The 16,467-nt window shown below is 47.4% G+C and overlaps 1 protein-coding gene across 1 annotated transcript in view; it reads left to right on the top strand.

Moving 5' to 3' along the window:
* The first annotated feature begins 1,548 nt into the window (after nucleotides 1-1,548).
* Nucleotides 1,549-16,467, top strand: part of CTBP2 (C-terminal binding protein 2) — a 136,827-nt gene continuing 121,908 nt past the window's right edge. Inside the window, exon 1 of the mRNA XM_034062115.1 lies at nucleotides 1,549-1,644. The gene's annotated coding sequence lies outside the window, so the exon portion shown is untranslated. The remainder of the gene's footprint in view (nucleotides 1,645-16,467) is intronic.

Here is a 16,467-nt window from a genome sequence, read left to right as displayed (position 1 = left end):
GATGGATGTGGTTTAAATATCCAGTGAGGCCCCAAAACGTGCTGATAAGAATCAAGATGTTTGGGATCTTCACTGTGTAATTTCAGCCACAATGCCGAAAGCTAGCTTATTAATTTTGATGGACAATTGATGTGGTTCAAGGGCTTTATTAGACTAGAAAAGGGATGTGCTTTTTTGCAGGCTGATTGAGGAGCACGGGATATATATATAATGCAGGAGGCTGCTGATTACACAACAAAGAGATGGGATCACCACCTGCCCACATTCTTGTGATAAGCAGATGAAGAATGTCTGTCAAAACATTAATTCCCAAATCTATTGGGGCAGCATGGAATACACGTACAAATAAATGCATGGGGGAGCGTGCTTGCCTCAGCTCACACTCAGCCCAAAACCCAGAGGCATGATCCCACTGGCACATCCAACCAGGGGCTTGGCAGGGATGGTATCAACAAGCATGGCTCAGTGTGCCCAGTGATCTTTATTCCATGGCCTCACCACTGCAGTTCCAAACCCTACATGCATCGAGGATGATGAAGATGATGGTGATATAACCAGGTGAAGCTATCCGGGGGGTGATGTTGATGTGAAGGAGACCCTTGGACCCAAGGGGTGCCCTAGGTATCCCCTGGGTATGACTCTCCATCTTGGATGCCAGCAGGCAAAAGGGGGATTGGGGGGGATAAAGGCTGTGTGTGCTCCCCCCCCATCCATCCATCCATCCATCCATCCATCCATCCATCCATCCATCCATCCACCCACCCACGGGCCACCACGGAGTGCAACAGGCTCCATGCAGCCCCGTTGAGCCCCATTCCCAGCCCACGGAGCCTCTTCCCAGAGGGTGTGCCCGGGGCAGGGCTCGGACCGGGTGTCGTGTCCCCCCCTCCGTCCCTCCTCTTCCTCCTCCTCCTCCGCCCCCCCGCCCCTTCCTCGCTGCGTCTGTTTGTACTTTAGCTGATCCACTAATCCCCCGAGAGAGCCTATTTGTAGTGAAGAGTATCTATAGGGGGCGAGGCTGGTCCATGTGGGTTTGTGTCATTGGTTTGCAAGGAGAGACCCCGCCTATTGCCCAAAAAAAAAAAAAAAAGGGAAAAAATAATAATAATAAAAAAAATAATTAAAAAATTGAGGAGGAAAAAATAAATAAATAAAGAAAAGCAGGGAACGGGAGCCCCTGCCTCCTGTTCCCAGCGTGGCGAGGGGAGCGGCCGCTCCGCCCAGAGCCGCCCGGGCACTTTCTTTCCCCCTTTTTTTTGGGCTTAAAAAAAAAGAAAGGGGGGAATTAAAAAAAAAAAGAAGGAAAAAAAAGAGGAAAAATATTAAAAAATTAAAAGGAAAGGGAAAAAAGAAGGGAAAAAAAAAAGGGGGGGAAATCCCACCCTGCCCCCCAAGTTGCGCTGAGCATCCCCCCTCTGCTGCTGCTGCTGGGGCCGCGGAGGGGTCCGCTGCCCCCCGGCCGCTCCCGGCGCGGCGGGCGGAGCAGGAGAGCGGGGAAGGAGGGAGAGGAGAAGGGGGGGGGGGGGGGGGGGGGGAAGGATTAAGTTGGTTTTTTTCCCCTGTTGTGTGTGTGCGAGCGGTGGATCCCGACGGATGCGGGCAGGGATGCGGCGCTGAGGAGCGGGGCGAGGGCCCCCGGAGCAGGTAACGGGGCGGCGGCGGGGAGGACAAGGGAAAGAGAAGCGAGGACATCTTTGCTTCTTGTCCTAATCCATGCGGATGGAGGAGGAGAAGGGAAGAGAAAGGGAAGAGGGATGGGGGGAGGTGAGATGGAGGGGGGAAAAGAGGGAAGGAAGGAGGAAAAGGAGGGGGGGTGGGAGGCGGCCGCGCAAGTTGCGCGGGCGCGGAGCGGAGGGGGGAAGTGGGAATCTTTTGTTGTGTCGGGATCCGCATTGTTTACTTAGGACCGAGCGACGGCGACAGCATCTGCCGGGGGGATTAACGGGAAGGAGGAGGCAGGAAAGTTTGGGCAACGGGAACCCCGCAGGGAAACGCGGCCGGATGCTCCGCGGTCCCCCGGACGCCGCATCCGCGGCGTCCGGGGGACCGCGGAGCATCCGGCCGCGCTCCTTTAGGCTTGTGTTTTCCTATAGGGGGGGTTTTACTTCTCCTCTCCCCCCTCTCCTCCATCACATTAATACTCTTTTTCTTCCCCAAAAACCCACAAAAACAACCCAATTTTCCATAAAATAATATTTGTATATTTTTAAATTTCCTTCCCCATTTTTAAACAATTTCTTTTAAATTCCCTTTTATTTGCGCGGCATCGACCCATCCATCACCTCCCAACTCTCTGCATTTACCCGTTCCGCAGGGCACTATCCCCCTTCCAGCGCTGAAAACACCGAATTTCCTTAATATTTATTGATTTTATTGATTATTCCCCCCCTCCCACCCCCCCAATCTGGCTATTTTAAGCCTTCCCTTGGTATCACTAGAAAGCAAAATCAAAGGAGCTGCATTGATGTGTGGGTTTCAGCGTGTTCTTTGGTTCTTCTCCCCCTAAAAAATCATCTCTCAATTGAAAATATAATACTTGCTAGACTTGCTGAAAGAGAAAGAACAGCCTTTTGTCCAACCAAGGACGTGCCCCAAGGTAAATCCTGCCCGGAGCTGAGCTCTTAGTCCTTTCCCGGGTCCCATGGCTGCGTTGGGAGGAGGAAAGCGGGAGATGGAGATCTCAAAGTAGTAGAAGTAATTTCTTCTTTCAGCTCGACTTCTGCCGCTGCCTTTGAATTGCCAGCAATGAATGTACGTAGCTCTAATTGAAGTACTTTAATCATTCACACTTGATTAAGTATACCGTGACCGGAGGAGAGGAGGACGCAGGGCTCCCCAGAACGCCAGGGATGGGATGACATTTTAATCCCATGTTTTAAAGAACATTAGCGAAGCAGGAAAAACGAGAGCCGGGGACGGTTCGGGATAATGGACCCTTGTTTCCATACAGATGGTGGCTCAGCGCCGGGGATGAAATTGCAGCTATGGCAGATATTTAGGGAGGAACGGGGAAAACAAGGGAAGGAAAAGGCACGTACTTTTCAGTTTGTTTAAGCAGAGCGAAGAAAATAATGCTGGAGGAGATGCCTGGTGACAAAATGCTTTTGTTCCTGTTTCCATCAGTGCGTAAGGGCGCCGACCTGCTTTAGCATTCTTTAAAGGTCTCTTTTCCAAGGAAAATTGAAGACGGTCTCATTATAGGAGAGTGTGTTCGGAATACCATGAGCTGTTTATGGATTCCGAGGTGGCTGTTGAATCGCCGACATTTCAATTACACATCCCTCGGTGTGTGCATGTGTGTGTCCGTCCCCCCCCCCCAATAATAACAGGAATTGTTTGTGGCGATGTGTTCTGTAATCTGTTATTACCACAAAGCTGATTTGTGCTCCAGCTCCGGCGCCGGCCAAGGGGAAACTGAATCAAACCTCAGACAAAGATTGGTGTTTCCTTCACCTTGCAAAACTTTGTGCTGCAGGGGCAGCCCCGATAAACGCGTTTGTTTGGGGGCTGTCAGCTCCCATCAGGGCTTGTGTGGAAACCCTGGTGTTGGCAAGGCAGGGAGGTGTTTATAGAATGGGGCTTTTCTTTTCGGAGGGGTTTGGGAACCCACCTGTAAGTCATTACCAGGGAGCAGGATGGGGTTCGCCTTCATCATTAGTGAACGCGGCACATCTGGGGCTTGTGGGCAGCTGCTTGCTCCATCCCAAACTTCAGCCCTGGACAACCAAAGGCTCTGTCCCTTTAAAAGTCCTAACCAAGTAGTTCTAAAACCAAACAGAAAGGAGTTCAGATGGTGAAACTCTCCTGTGTCTTGAAGTGTGGATTGCAGGAGCGTTCAGCTTCCCGTTTCCCCCCTGGAATTGGAGACTGAGATGGTCCAGAGTTTTACTGTTGACTTTACATTGTCCACACCACAGGTGATGTTTTCTCGTGGCTGCTTTCCCCTGGATCTAAGGTAGTTTTCCTCCTAGCCCAGCCTGTGTGGGATCCCTGAGGATTGGCTCAGGAGAACAATCCCTGTGGAGCTCTTACCCCCACTTGCTTTTACGGGGCAAAGTCCTGCCCTTTTCCACTCGTGCTTTTCCTAGATGGAAAACGTTCAAAGGAGTTTGTCCATAGGGAAAGCTGTAGGTTGTCTTTAATACTGTCGTTCCAGTACAGACTCGTCACTGGGGTCTGATGATAATATTCCTTATACCAGGAAAAACATCAGCCTCCAAGTACGAGGTCCCAGGCATGACTTGGAAGTCGTGCACTGAAACCTTTGGCCAGGAAGTTTGATTTATTCATCGGGCTGGCTGCAGTTCAAATAGAGCTTCTTCAGTTCAGCTGACTCCAGTGAGAATATGGACTGCAAGGAAAAAGAAACCCCTTAAATCTATGTTTCTCCAGCCTTTTGCAAAAGGTAGGTTAATTTTGGGAGGCTTGGGGGGCTGTTTGCAATGGTAGGGATCGAAGGTGCCTTCGTGTTTAAGTGGAAGAAATGGAAAAGCTGCTTTAAACACAGCACTGGCAAATTGCAAGTGTTTTGTTAAAATGTGGTAGGTGATGCTGTCTCGTAAAGTCTGATAGGTGTCATGTTTACTCCTCACATCAGATCTAGCAAGTACAGCTTTCTGTGCTTTGTATTCCACTTGTAGCAAGTTAAAGAAGTGGAGAGTGAAGCTGCTGGTGAGGAGCTCTTCAGACGGGGGTGATTACACCTGCAGTAGGACCCCTTACCCCAGTAGTTAAGGATGTTTAGGTGAGCTCTTAGGCAGAAGCTGTTCCCTGTGAGGGTGCTGAGGCGCTGGCACAGGGTGCCCAGAGAAGCTGTGGCTGCCCCATCCCTGGCAGTGCTCAAGGCCAGGTTGGACACAGGGGCTTGGAGCAGCTGCTCCAGTGGAAGGTGTCCCTGCCTGTGGCAGAGGCTGGAGCTGGATGAGCTTTAAGGTCCCTTCCAACACAAACCAGTCTGGGATATGATATGATATTTACCTTAGAGGTACTGACAAGAGAGATTGGGGCTCACAGGTGAATAAGGACCATGCAGGAAGGAGTACAGGGCAGTTGCTGGGTCCCCTCTTGCAGGGAACACTGAAACTTTAGAAGGGAAGTTTTGGGAAGTCGCTGCTGGTTTTGCTCTGCGCTGGGATAACACAAACATTTTAGCCAGGAGTTGGTGTTTTCCCCACCGGTGGAAGATACAGCTCTACAATGGAGTTCATCACCCCCAGGTACTCCTGAGCCAACTCTCATTCCTTCCCCCACGTTCCTGTGGTTTGGTTTCTTGCTCCTTCCCTTTTGCTAGAGGAAATAAATACAAGTTTTAGGTGAGAGGCTGAAAAATGCCATGCCCTGGTGAGGACAAGGGGGCCAAGCCTTCTGACTGTGCCATGCACACCTTCTCCTGCTCAGCCCCATTGTGGTGAGGACACCGGAATCTCTGGTGGTTTATAGTGCCAGGACCAGGTAGCATTTGCTGCGAAGTCAGCATCAGTTTTTGTTCCCAGAGCACAGAAGAATCAGTTGTTACTTAGTTTGTTCCACAGAAGCAATGATGCTTTAGGAGCCTGCACTCCTCTGTCTTGCACCGTGATCCCTGGTGATTTCTTAGGAACCCGGAATCGTTTTCACAGGAATAAACACATGGAGTGTGTAAATTACATTGTGTTTCTCCTCTTTGAGGTGATAATGCTGGAGGGATGTCACATTTGGGAACATGATGGTGAGATTACACAGAGAAACATGAGGACTTCTTGTTCAGAATGAGGTACTAGACCTATTGAGAAACAGGAATCCCATTATGTCACATTTATCTTCAATGCAAGAGGGGCCTGAGTCCAGTTTGCTCCAGTCTCTACATTGACTCCCTGCCTGAACGTGCTGTGTTGAGAGGATGAGATAGTCACAGGCTTCAGGGCTCATTTTGGTCTGTTGGGTTTAATTGGTCAGGTGAGGGGGGGACACGGTGTGCATGGGAAGTTCTTGGTGGTCCTGCTGCCTGAGTTGTTGGTGGTTTTTGCGCTGTAATGATTTATTAGTGCCTGGGTTATATGATCCATGGGGTTATTAAAAAGAAATACAGCTGGAATAGTTGGAGGGGAAAAACGTGTGGTGGAAGCAGAGTGGCGTGGTGGAGAGGTTTGCACCTGCATGGCCTGAAGTTCAGTGCTGGTGGGATGGAGTTTGCTTTGGCTGCTCTGAGGTCTGTAATTACATGTCCTGCATGAGGAGGGGAAGCACAGTGTTTTCCTTCATGGTACACATGTCATCACATCAGCTCCTTTCCCGTCATTGTCACTCATGGTTTAGGGTGTTCCACATACATGTTGTCTATGGAGAATTCATGCAGCTCCTTAAGGGTGGACATGCAGCCACTGTCAGAGCCCTGTAGCAACTACAGGGAAGGCTTGGAATTGTTAGCACTGACTCTGGTGGACCCATCAACCCTTCACGGAGGTTATCAGTGCTGCTGCATTGTGCGATTCCCAACTTCAGGAATGTTTAGGGAGCTTTAACCCCATCCTGGAATTCCAGCCAGGAGCAGAGCCCACTCTGGACAGTGCTGGAGGATGTTCTCTGCTCTGTGGTTGTGCCAGGATAGGACTGCCCAGAGGATGCCATCACCTTACAGGGTCCCTCTGCTCCACAGCCAATGGGAGCTGTGTTCCTTTGCATTGCACAGTTGTTTTGGGTAATCCAGCCTTGGTTTTCAAATACATGGTCTTCCAGGTGGATCAGGGTGGGCACCTTGACAGGCTTCTATAAATTCCCATCTGCTCTGGGACTTGACTCTGAAATGCAAACAAAGCCCAAGTTACTCAAATACATCCGTAGTAGGTTTTAGTTATTAATGACTTGCTCCTGCAGCCCTATCTGGCAGCAGTTTCATGTGTTCTTCAAGCCAATAAAAACCAGTGGGCCTGCTGAAAGTAACTGCACTGCTTCCTTCTGGGCTTCTGCCTATCCCTCCTGCCAGCAGAAGGGTTTCTATGGTTAAAGCAGCCTGCTCAGTCATTGAATGTGGGGCTCTGCTTCACCCCCTTAGGTCCTCTCCCTAATCCCCACCAGCACTCTGAGCAGCGATAGATGGGGAAGAACCTTTACCACCATGGTGACCATATCAAGGTTGACCAAATCACACCCATCTTCAGCCCCAGGTACCCTGGCTTTGTGCAGAGATGCTGGTAGCAACCTCAGAGTTGATTTTTCACATCAGAACCGCCGTGGTTGCTCCCATGTCCATTAACTTGTGTAATGTTGTCAAACACTCAGCCACTATTTCTTTGCAACGTTGCATACCAATTATTACTTAAATAGACCCTGAAGCACAGCACAGAGGGAGAATGTGTGGATTACAGACATAATATTTACAAGGAGCCAAGTCTTTAATGAGACCAGGAATAATGCAGATGGATTCTCTGTTGCTAAATATAACAGATATGGAATGGATGCTGCCTATCATTTTTCATAGTGACCCGTTCACTTGGAAAAAGAGGAGTTCTGTGCTGAGGAAGTTGGCAAAAAAATGTAGGATAGTCCAAAATGAGGCTGGCTTTTGGTTATTATTGTGATAACTATAATGTATGGCTCTGCAAGGTGTAAAGGACCCTGGCTGGGAGTGTGGTTGAGCCACTTTGAGATGCTGGTGGATATTGGGAAGAGCATTAGGTGTGCAAGGAGGGCAGGGTCAGCCCCAAAAGAGGTGTAAGGGGTTGGAAATCCATGAGTTTCCATACAGCTGACAGACTCATGGGGCTGACAGCATCATTGTTAGGGTAGGAAATAATTAAACCCAACAACTAATCACAGAGCTGACTCCTGCATGGACAGTGCGTGTTGTGCTGTGGGATGCAATGAGCTCTACAGATCCTCAGCCTGCCCTTGTGGATATTCTGGATTATATTTAGGGAACATGGTCCCTCCCTTCTCAAACAACCATTCCCTTGCAGCCCCACTGATGTGTCCAGGAGATTTCCTGGCTTTCCTGTATCTTTTCTCTTACTGCATCCCACATCGCTTGCTTACATCCACATATGTACCTAGCTGAGGCTTCCCCAGGGTGTGAGGTCTCTGTAGCTGCCTTATTCCTGTACAGGTGATTCACTAAAACACTTTGGGCGTGAGCAGCTCATAGTTTATGTTCCAGATGAAGTTTCTCATTAAAAGTTGGCCTTCTGCAGGCCCCTTGAATAACTGCATCTCAGCTTTCCTCCTTGCTTTTATCAGCATACCCTTTGGTTTTACGACGATACATGTGTGTGGGGAATGGCCTTTGTTCCTGTTAGCTGGAGGGGAAACCCTGTAAATCCCCCTTTAAAAATGTGCTAGGCCAAATACAAGAGTAGTGATACCTGTAGAGCTGCCATAAAGCGTTGAGGGTTTTATTAGTTTTATGCTGCAAACCAGGTTCTGCATGAGAGGTTGGAAGAAATCAGCAATTTAAGCAAAGTAATTAGGCTAAATTCTAGATGTTACACTTAAAAGTTGGGCGACTTCAGCTTTGCTGTGATTAGTTCTGGATGAAATTAAACCCAATTCAATACGTGGGGAAAAACTCCACCTTTTCATTAGCTTTCATGATCTTGCTGTTATCTGACATTCCATGGGCCCACAGCACAAGCTACTGCAGGGTTTGTTTAATGCAAAAATGGTGTGGTGCAAGATTTGAGCCTAGAATTAAGGTATCCAGACGTTCAGTATTAGAATACCTACCCTGACTTCAGTTCTTGCCCTCTGCTAATAACAACAGTGTTTCTCAGATGAAATCCCTATGCTACCTATTTTCCATTCCTAGAAGGACACAGGGTTTTTATGCACTGTAATATTATTCCTAGGAGAAGAGCCAGGATGACATATTTTTCCCATTTGCAATGTCTGAAGAGCAGAAAGCACATATCATCTGAACAACCAAAGTTAGGAGTGTTAGAAAGAAGCAGCATAGACAGATTTGGGGAGAGAAAGTGCAGTTTTAGTTTTGTCTGGCCATCAGTTTGATGTCCTTCTTGAATTTGTGCTTTCTTGGAGGTGACCCAACTTCACCAAATCCTAGTTCTAGCCTTGCTTGAAGTATGGAATTTCACTCTTGTTTAGCTCCAGGCACTGAGGTTATGGGCAGTGATTTTTGTTATAGTTGTTCCTGAAAAGGATTTAACTGAATGATGTATCAGGAGGGAGAATCTGAGCAAGTGGGTCTCTGCTTGTGCATGTCACCTTCATCCATTGTCCTCCTGGGCTGTTTAAGGTGCTGGACACTGAGCTGAGATGCACAACCCTTATGATACCATCAATGTCTGCATATCCAAGTGTTTGAGAGAGGAATTGAGAGCAGAGAACAGCAATCAGAGCTTGAGGAGGGAGGTGAAGGGATGCAGGGAGAAGCTGTGGCTGATAGTGATGAGAACAGCAAGCAGTTTGTGTAAAATATTAGAAATACAACTAATTTACTAGGTGAAGTTAATAGAAAAGGCAAAATTATTACACTTGTTTGGCAGGAAAAGTAATGGTGTGTTTAGAGACTGTGGTAGAGGTGAATGTCGAAAAGCTGCTGCTTTAGTCCAACCTTTGTACATCAGCCCCGGTGTCTCTCTTTGAAGAGGTTCACAGAGGAAACCAAGGCACTAATGTGTATTTTTTACTGTCTTGAAATACTGGAGAATTCCCTGCAAGCTGTAGCAGTGCTCATGGTGTAGTATTATAGACAAGCAATAAAAGGGGCAGGCTGAGTAACAACAGTTTGAATCACTGGGAGGGGACTTGTTTAATGGAGGAGGGAAGGACGGCCATGCAGTCAATCTCTACCAACATGAGTTTAGGGGCAGCACATCCTTTAGAACTAACTTCTTTTTACCTTTAAAGAGCTCATCGATGGGATTGAAACAGGGAACTGCAGGGATTTTTATGTACTTAAAATTCAGGAAGAGATGCAGCTTGGTACAGCACCACTGTTTTGGTTGGGGATGTGCAAAACTGAGACTCAGCAGTGTCAGCTCTCAAAATACAGTTGTAAAATCAAAACACAGTTGTAAAATCAGAAAGAAATTCCACACATCCATTTCCAGCAGCCTCTCTGAGCGCTCGTTTCTGGTCCTTACACCGCTTAATGTGTCTGTGAGCAGCCTGTGATAAGGCAGAGTCACCATGGCTAAAGCTTGAAATGTCACTAAGACTGGGAGAGTGGTAAACACTGAAAAGGAGTGACCGCTGGTGAAAGCAATTTGTATTGCCTGGATACAAGCAGGTAATACTTTTCAGATGGCCAGCTGTAAATCTCTCTATCTGAGAGCAAACAATGCAGGTCCTACCTCCAGTATGCTGCCTGGAGAAATCATGTCTGTATAGGGGAGCAAGGAGTCATGAGCCAGTGCTGCTAATAAGATATTATGGTCAAAGGTCTTGTGTGCTCTTTGCCTGAGTTTGCAGGTGGCTGCCAAGCTGGAAAAGGGATGTGGTAGCTTACGTGGGCCCAGAGACTGTTGAGGAGGGTCTGTGGAGAGCTGTGGGAATGCTGAAGGAACTGGGAAGGAATGCAGTGGAAGGGTCCAGGACCTCCATCCGCTTGACTTATACAGGAGAGTCTTGAAGGTAAATAGATTAAGGCAATTAGTGTTGTCATGGGGGAAATAAATAAAATCATAGAATCATAACCTGAATAATAAAGAGCTCCTGGGTCTAGTAGGGAGAGTTTTAACAAGACCCAATAGTTGGAAGGTGAAGCCAGGCAAAGGCTGTGGCTGAGGTTCATGTTTTCAGCACTGTTGATGCTGGAAGAGGCTGCTGGTTACTCCACTTTGGAAACACTGAATTCAGGGATATTTGAGCATCACTCAAGCAGAGATGTATTTAGGTAAGTTAATGTGCAGTGTGTCAGGCTGGAAATCACAGTGGTCTCTCCTGACCTCAGAATCCATGGGAGCCCATCATTTGAATGAGAGTGTCCAGATGTTTGCATATCCCCCGCATCAGCGTTAATGATTTTCTTCAACAGGATGACTTGCAAAGGGGAGACCCAAAGGTGCAGATTGCAAGATGTGACCTTGAGCACTCAGGGAAGAGCATAGATCCTTCATTTCCCACCATTTCCCTTGGTATGTCTGTCACAGGGATGAATTGCACCAACACCAGGTACTTGGCACTAGGCAGGAGTTAGCAGGGGCTGTGTTAGCCCATCTTATAGCTAATGCCTGGTCAGATGTGAACTACTTTAGGTATAGGAAGGAAATGAGGATTTCTCTTTTGATAGTTGTGTGCTTTATGCAATTGGGCAGAATTTAGTTAAACTCCAGATTTTGGGACACCAGAAAAAACTCCAGCTTATAGAAAACTTCTCAATAGAAGAATACAGACAGGAGCTCAAACTGCTTAAAACAGCTCAAACCCAGACTCAAAAATCACATTGCTCAGGTCATGGCTGGAACAACCCAATGCATTTGTGTGCAAATGCATTTCTGTTTTGAAGCAAGAACTTACAGCTGGATGCTTGTAGATTTACTCAGCTTTTAGGTGAGTTTGCAGATTGGTCTGTCAGTCTCATCCATCATTCACGGATGAGGTCTGTGGGATTGCTAGGCTCTGGTCTCTGTTGTGCTTGAATATAAAGAAGCTGTCATGGCACGAGTGTTGTTTCAAATCCCCTTTGTACATGTGTATCTGTGTGTATATATATATATATATATATATATTTACACAGGTATATATCTGCTGAGTTTACACCATTTTTTGGGGTCTAGAAGTTGAATTTGGTATAAGCCTACTTGCATAGGAAAGAGAAAAGCAGTGTAGGAAGACAGGCTCACATGGTAACACAGCTCAGGCTAATGCTATGAGTTAAGGACATTTAGATGTTTGGCTTTGTATGATTTAGCTTAAACAAACAAACAAACATTGCATTAATCTTATTAGTCAAGCAAATGAAATAAACCTTTAAGGCACTTAAAACATGCTGATATTAGTTAGCTGTGAGACCAGTGAGACCCATTTCCAGAGAGCACATCTACTCCTGTGCATAAAGTTTCTCACGTATGTAAATGGTTGCAGAACAGGGAGTTACCCCTGGGGTGGTGATGGAGCTGGCATGGCTGGATGTGAATTTACTGGGAACTGTGGATGCAATGGGAATTTTTTAAGCTTTCAAGATTTGGCAGCACAGGATGCTGGGAAGAAAGATGGGGAGAGACCCTTTTAGTAGCGCCTGCTGTCATACAACACAGGGAATGGCTTGAACCTGCCAGAAGAGAGACTGAGCTGAGCTCTCAGGCAGAAGATGTTCCCTGTGAGGGTGCTGAGGCGCTGGCACAGGGTGCCCAGAGAAGCTGTGGCTGCCCCATCCCTGGCAGTGTTCAAGGCCAGGTTGGACACAGGGGCTTGGAGCAGCTGCTCCAGTGGAAGGGGTCCCTGCCTGTGGCAGGGGTTGGAGCTGGAGGAGCTTTAAGGTCCCTTCCAACACAAACCAGGCTGGGATTCTATGATTCTAATTGCATTCACCTGCTTGAGGAGAAATGAGGGCACAAAGACTGAGGTTTTTTGCTACTGGGTCCAGGCACTGCTCACTGCATTGACAATGGGCATCTGGGTCTCTGCATTCCTTCCACTATAGAAGATGCGACTGCAAAAGTTCTTGTGGGGAATGTGACAGAAACCCCTAAAGCTGTCATGCAAAGCAATATATTCCTATGCACCACATCCTACATCACTCTGGTAGTGTGATGGATGTGACAAACCTAAGCCTGGAGAGGTGTTTTTTTAGCATCCTGATCATTGCACTTTATTTAGAGGAAAACATAATAATTTTATTAACTGGGATGCATTAGGACAGGCCAGGAATTTTCTGTTGTCTTTCAATTGTATTTGTTTGGGCTTTGGTTCACAGAGAACTGACTGAATGATGTGTCATGTTTATGAAATCAAGAGTACCTACCTATTTTCGTGCCGCTCTCTTAATAGAAATTAAACACAAAATAAAGCAGGATGCATCTACAGTGATATTCCCATAAGCAATATTGTAACTTGTATGCAGGGTAATTATATTTTGTACACTTGCCAATTAAGCAGTTACGCTTTAGTGAAAAATTACTTTCAAGAGATGGAAGAAAAGTATCACAGTAAATCAAATAAAATATACATGTGTTGGAGGGTTTGGTGGATGCAGCTGAAATGTTAAAACGTCCTGCTGTGTGCAGGATGCAGTACGTGTAACGATGCTCTGTGTCCTGCAGCGTTTTGGGCACTGGAAAATAGCAGATAGGGAAAAAAAAAGGCATAAAAAATATGTTGCTTTCGGGAGTAGCTGTGTGCTATATGAGACCGAGATGCTTGGGCATTCCTGCTCTCCATCCTTGCTGCTACTGGGCTCCTGCCCCGCACCCTGCCCTGCTGTAGATGTGGGTACCAGCTGGGTGGGCACCACCACGTTGGGTCCATGCACCCCAAAGCCACAGCAGCCACCTCGCAGCTCTCAGCCACCCCTGCTTCCCTGGCATCTCTTATTTCCCTGTTTTGTTGGGCTGGTGTGTTGGAAAAGGGCACTCAGAAGCATCAGGGTTGGGCTCTGGTTGGTTTTCCACTGTTTTCAAACAGTTTGGTTCTTGCGGTTGTGTTTTCACCTGGTGTCGATGGTGTGAGGTTATGCTGAGCCCTGCTTGGGATAAAAACCTTACAAAATGACCTGCTGCCAACAGGTCTTGGCTTTCTGTTCTTCACCCTCATTGATGGCAATGGCAGCAGGGAGACTGAGCTGAGCTCTTGGGCAGAAGCTGTTCCCTGTGAGGGTGCTGAGGCGCTGGCACAGGGTGCCCAGAGAAGCTGTGGCTGCCCCATCCCTGGCAGTGCTCAAGGCCAGGTTGGACACAGGGGCTTGGAGCAGCTGCTCCAGTGGAAGGGGTCCCTGCCTGTGGCAGGGGTTGGAACTGGATGAGCTTTAAGGTCCCTTCCAACACAAACCATTCCAGGATTCTATGATAATAAAAATACCAAACCCCAAAACACTTCCAAATGGCTCTGATGTCCTTTCCTGAACTCTGAAATACAAAAACAGCCTTGTAAGTTGGATTGAGAAGGAATCCAAGCTCCCCAGGTGTTTGCTTTGGAGGTGTGGCTGCATTTGTGAGCCACAAGGCTGGAGAGCAATGGTGCTACCAGAGCTGTGGGAGCCAGAGCTCCCATCAACACATTGGGTTTAGGAGCCTGCGGCCTTTGGAGCAAAATAATTTGTTATCTAAACTGCTAGTGTTTTAAATGTTCATGTCTGAGTGTGCCTAGCATGGTTTATTGTTGCAGTGTTACAGATCTGCACGCTTTCAATGATTTACAGAAGGTGTTTGCATGGAAAAAGCTTGGGATGAGAGTTTAGTTTGAAGATGACAAAATAAAACAGTGTAATAAAAAACCTTAAGCTGTGATGTACATTGGGGCCCCCAGCTGCCCTCTGTCTCTATTTTCCTGGCCACTGGCCCCTTCCCATTGTGCCAGCTTCTGCTCTGAGTAGGATGAGGATGCTCTTGGGCAGGCTGTGATTCCATACCCTGTCTCCACTCCATTTCCATGCCCAGTCCCAGTGCTGGTGATGAGCCCTTTACCTCTTTGCCTCTGTCGCTGTCACTTCGAGGGCTGCAGGGTTGGTTTTGTGCCCCTCAAGTCCTGTGCAGTTGGTTCCTCAGGAGCCTGGCAGCCGAGGGGAGTTTGTTTCTGTTGGGTTATTTTTAGCCTGGTGCTTCTGGCCCTGCTGTTGATGCTGGCGGCCTCTCTGCAATGCAATGGTGTGGAGCTGTGTAACACGGAGAGTCCCTGTCTGTGGGTTCTGTTCCCTGGGACACAAACAGCAAATACTGTGGAATCTAAACCGTATTTGACACCACTTCTTTTCCACCACCCTATCAGTGTCCTGCCTTCTGCTCAAGACGCAGGACTTTGGTCGAGTTGCAGAGTTTCTGTGTCACACATCAACTTTATCAATGCTTCATAACCTTTCCTCCTCTCCCTCCTATGAGCCTCTCTGCTGATTTTAATTTGAGAAGAAATGTGGCAAGGTATGCTCGGAGTAGAAGGAGATGATTATCACAATGGAATAATTGCATTTTGGTACTTGATTTGATTTGTTATCTGGAAGATTAGTCTGAAAGCAGAGAAGTAAATGAACGCATTGTTGACTGCGGGAAGTTATTTATGAGTTTTTACTTCTGTTTAAAGGAATTCCCCCTGTGACTTAAGTAGCAGTGCAATTTATGGCCTTTCACATGGGGTAGCTGAATAAATACATAGAATAAAGGCAGGAAGAATAAAAAGAAATGGTACCAGGTTTCGGGGGTGTAAAGGTTCTGTTGTGGAATGCAGAAAGCGATGGCTTTCAAAACCCAGCCAGACACATCAACAAAAACAATGCCCGTGTTCCATGATCCCAGTGTGGTTTGAGTAATTTACGGTATGGCAGGAGAGATGCTTACATACTTACACCTTCTGTATGGGTTTTGTCTTATGTTTCTATAATTTTTCCATACCTATTTTCATGCAATATTCCTTCCATGGCTGTTTATCCCATTCCTTCTTCCATAAGTCAAGCAAATAGCATGATTCAGGGGGGAGAAATCAAGTCTGTAACACTGGGAGCTGCTGGTGCTTTTTGGTATGATGGTTCTGTGGCAGATGGAGGTGGAGGAGGACATGGGTCTGCTGGACATGGGTTGGGAAGCACTTAAGTGATGAGGATGCTTGGATATGAGACAGGTTTGGACAGAACTGTGGAGGGGACTTTGAAGCCATAGAAAGCTCATATGTGGAAGCATAATTGAGAAGCCAGTCTTAGTAGAGTTAATGTGTCTTCTGCTGCTGTTGTGGATGGCATAATGTTGCCACGGCCCTTTGGTGGGCCAGCCTCCTGCAATGTGTCTGTGCTGCGGTTGCTCACCGGCAGAGCAGAGCCTTGCAGAAGCAGGCGCTCAGCACCAACCTTGTCTGTTAAACTTTGTCACCCATATTCGCTGTGTTGATGCCGTGTCCTGGGTCAGCAGGATGCAGTAAAGTGGAAATAACAGCAAACCTCCTGCTCTGGCTCTGGGAAACGTCGGTGACGAGTGCGCTGATTCTGTCAGAGGAAATCAGGGATGCTCCTGTGCCTTGGAGCGCCAACGGAGCCAGACTCTGCTCTTTGCACACTGCTGGAATGATGCTGATTTACACCAGATGCTGATGTGGTCCAAAATTGTGCTTCAGAGTACCTGGGACATGGATCACACTCGCTGTGCTTTGGGAAGCCCATTGGGCACATTTCCTACCTTTTCCAGGTGGCATGTCTCAGTGTTGGCAGCAGCTGGGGGAAAATGTCAGCTGGAAAGCAGCCTGCTGACATCTCCCAAGGCTTCATATCATGAATACAACCTTCAGGGTTGAAGGTGTTCTCTCCAAGGGAGAAGCTGAGATAGTCTCATTTACGTCTTGGGTGTTTGGTTGCTTCTGCATTTGTGTATTACTCTGTATAAAAGCAACTGGGTAAGC

The sequence above is a fragment of the Melopsittacus undulatus genome, chromosome 4, assembly GCF_012275295.1.
Source record: "Melopsittacus undulatus isolate bMelUnd1 chromosome 4, bMelUnd1.mat.Z, whole genome shotgun sequence".
Lineage (NCBI taxonomy): Eukaryota > Metazoa > Chordata > Aves > Psittaciformes > Psittaculidae > Melopsittacus > Melopsittacus undulatus.
Note: the sequence above shows the minus strand (reverse complement) of the source record. Positions and strands in the feature narration are given on the sequence as shown.